We start from the raw sequence: 3,874 nt of genomic DNA on the forward strand, positions 1-3,874 counted from the left end.
AGACAGGAAGCGAGAAATCACTCCCCAGGGGGGATGGCCACGCCGCAATCCCTTCTCCTCCATTCTCCTCTCGGGATCTTGGGCACGCACGCACACGCGCCTGGCGTGAATTTTAAGCCACCGGGTCCGGGACGCAAACTGCGGTCAACTACGTGGGAGTCCAGCCATAGCCATTACGCTAACTGCTGGTCCCTCTCTTAGGTCTTTTTGATAAGAGAAAAATCTACAAATCATCCCTGTGTGCTTCCCTCCGGCCGCAAGGAAGGAAGATGGCAAACCGCCTCGCCCTCCTGGCGCCCGGAGCTAGATGAGCCTTCCGCCTTTCTCTTAGGCAGTTAGTCATGAGTGGGCAGCCCTATCACAGTCCCCCGCTCTGGACGCCGCGGTCTACGCTCAGTCTCACTTGGTTGAAATGGAGGGGCCGGCTGGGCTCCAGGCCTCGGGGCCAGAGGGGAGAGTCGTCTAGTCTGTTCCAGGACCGGCCCAGGATGCCTGGGCTCACGCTTCTTTCTGCACCTTCGAAGCCAGTATTCAGCCCGCAGACTCCCGCCCCATCTCCACAGCGCCTCCCCTCACTTACAACACATACCACGCAGGGACCCCAACCCCAGGACCGCCTCTCCATCCCAGTCCCTCACTCGTCACGTGCGCAGGTCCCTTGCCCGTCTCGGCTCACATCACAAAGCCTGCGGGTCAGCCCGAGCAGCCCAGCACACGCCTGAGAGGGGGTCGGCAGACCCTGTCCTGCACGGTCTCGTCGTAGGTCTGGGGCCATCCTCTCAGTCACTCTGCAGCCTTTTCCTCTCTGGTTTGTTTAATTTTTGAAGAAAATTTGTATTTTGGTTAGATATTTCTCTATGTAATAAACAAACAAGCAGTATCTTCCAACTCAGAATACTCTGGCATTTAGTAAGGAGTTCCTTAAAAGTGAAGAGTTCTCAAACATATTTCACACTTGAAATTCCTCATCGTTCTGAGGCAGATGGACACACAGCCCATCAACGTCCCCGAGCCAGAGACCAGGTGGGACGGCCATGTCCTCACAAGCATGTCCTGATAAGAGAGGGTGGACGTGTGAGGCCATCTCCACCCAGGGACTGACCGCTGCGCGAGCCCTGGACACCGACCTGTCTGTCACAATGGACATCCCTGCTATGCATGCGGGGGATGGTCTGAGTGTGTCAGCGCCCGGTGGTCACAGACAGTGTGTGCACAGGGATGGTCTGAGTGTGTCAGCGCCCCGCAGTCACAGGCACCCAGTGTGCACACAGGGATGGTCTGAGTGTGTCAGCGCCCCGCAGTCACAGGCACCCAGTGTGCACACAGGGATGGTCTGAGTGTGTCAGCGCCCCGCAGTCACAGGCACCCAGTGTGCACACAGGGATGGTCTGAGTGTGTCAGCGCCCCGCAGTCACAGGCACCCAGTGTGCACACAGGGATGGTCTGAGTGTGTCAGCGCCCCGCAGTCACAGGCACCCAGTGTGCACACAGGGATGGTCTGAGTGTGTCAGCGCCCCGCAGTCACAGGCACCCAGTGTGCACACAGGGATGGTCTGAGTGTGTCAGCGCCCCGCAGTCACAGGCACCCAGTGTGCACACAGGGATGGTCTGAGTGTGTCAGCGCCCCGCAGTCACAGGCACCCAGTGTGCACACAGGGATGGTCTGAGTGTGTCAGCGCCCCGCAGTCACAGGCACCCAGTGTGCACACAGGGATGGTCTGAGTGTGTTGGTGCCCGGCGGTCACAGACAGTGTGTGCACAGGGATGGTCAGAGTGTGTCGGCGCCCCACGGTCACAGACAGTGTGTGCACAGGGATGGTCTGAGTGTGTCAGCGCCCCGCGGTCACAGGCACCCAGTGTGCACACAGGGATGGTCTGAGTGTGTCGGCGCCCAGCGGTCACAGACAGTGTGCGCACAGGGATGGTCTGAGTGTGTTGGTGCCCGGCGGTCACAGACAGTGTGTGCACAGGGATGGTCTGAGTGTGTCAGCGCCCCGCGGTCACAGGCACCCAGTGTGCACACAGGGATGGTCTGAGTGTGTCGGCGCCCAGCGGTCACAGACAGTGTGCGCACAGGGATGGTCTGAGTGTGTTGGTGCCCGGCGGTCACAGACAGTGTGTGCACAGGGATGGTCTGAGTGTGTCAGCGCCCCGCGGTCACAGGCACCCAGTGTGCACACAGGGATGGTCTGAGTGTGTCGGCGCCCAGCGGTCACAGACAGTGTGTGCACAGGGATGGTCTGAGTGTGTCTGCACCCGGTGGTCACAGTGTGCGCACAGGGATGGTCTGAGTGTGTCGGTGCTCGGTGGTCACGGGCATCCTCGGTGTGCATTTGGGGCTGGCCTATGTGCCGGCGCCCAGGCTCCGGCCTCTGGTGGAGATGAGCAGGATCCGTAGCCTGGCCTTCCCTGTGTGCTCACCGGCCAGGCAGCTGGAGCTGGGCTGTGGCCACAGCATCGTAGGCCCCTTCTTCAGCCTCTCCAGCCCTTAGTCACCACCCCTGCCCGGCCTCCCCTCTTCTGCCCATCCCTTAGGGCTGGGGTGCCTGAGGCTCCGCCCTTGCCCTGCCCATATTCCACCCCATGAAGTGCCACTTCATCACGGAGGCCCCAGCTTGGTCTACCGCCCAGATGTGTCCCTCAGTTCCTCGCTCCAGAATCCAGGTGTGGGCTCGACCTCGAATCTCGGCTTCCCTCGGTCCCAGGCTGAACGCCCCGGTTGTTCCCTTGCTAGGCCTGCACAGCCCTGCTCCTGAACTGCACATTCTCAGGGGCAGCCCAGCCACGGGCTTCCTCTCATTCCCCCTTGAACTGCTTCCCCCCAGGTCTGGAGCCCACCTGCTCCCTCCCCTCGCAAGTGCAGCCCCCTCGTCACAAGTGCCCTCACCACACTTCTGAACCACAGACCACTGAGAGGGCCTCCTGCCTGCTCGCTGATGGCCCGTCCTCCACCAGGAGCCAGTGGGTGCTCTGACCCCGTGAACCTGCTCTGTGGTGTCAGCTGCTGCTGGTCCTGGGAGAGAAGGGCACGGGGAGAGCCACCACCGCAACAGGGCCCACGCCCTCGAGCACCTGCTCTGTTCAGCCCTTCTCAGCGCATGCCCCGGCCCAGCAGCAGCCCCGCACCTGACCCTTCCCAGCTTGTACAAAGGGCGGGGGGGAGGGTTAAGCGGGACCCCAGCCTCCTGACACCAGGCTTCCAACCAGGAGGGATGAGTGCACAGCTCTGGGAACAGAGAGCACAGGGCCCTTGGGTGTGGTGGCGGAAGAGAAAGATGGCAAGTTCTCTGCTGGCTCCCTCTGCCAGCCTTGCCAAATCCTCGAGGCCACCCTAATCCAGCCTGCCTAATGGAGCCCAAGCCGGCTCAGGCTCCCATTTGACGAGCCTGCTAATCCCTGTGCCGGAGCAGAGCGGACCACCTGTCTCCAGGGTGCCCTCTGCTCGCTCAGCATCCAAGAGCCAAGTCCAGGGCCCCCGACCTCGGCCTGGGGTGGGCGGAGACAGGGACAGAGGGCCCAGGGCCTAGGGAGACCCTATAAATGACCACAGGACCGCCTCCCTAGGGCTCCGTCATCAGGTGCAGGAGGTGGGCGGGAGCTGCAGGAGGGCCGCAGTGCCCTCCCTCCGTCAGAAGTAGTGTGGGCTGCTGGCTTCCCACCAGGCCGATGCGAATCCTGATGCCGAGTCCCCATATGACTGGGCAGATCGGTCCACTCCTTGAGGGCTCAGCACCTGGCTGCAGGATGTGGCCGACGGGACGTCTCTGCAAGGCTGCTGCGTGCTTGCTAACGGTAGAGGCCTGCCTTCCCCACCTCTTTCCTCCAGCTTGCTCGCCTCCTCTCCGGGCCCTGGGCCCACCCAGCCTAGCTCTTT

Source organism: Tupaia chinensis, unplaced genomic scaffold (assembly GCF_000334495.1).
Source record: "Tupaia chinensis unplaced genomic scaffold, TupChi_1.0 Scaffold000214_1, whole genome shotgun sequence".
In the NCBI taxonomy this organism is placed as follows: Eukaryota; Metazoa; Chordata; class Mammalia; order Scandentia; family Tupaiidae; genus Tupaia; species Tupaia belangeri.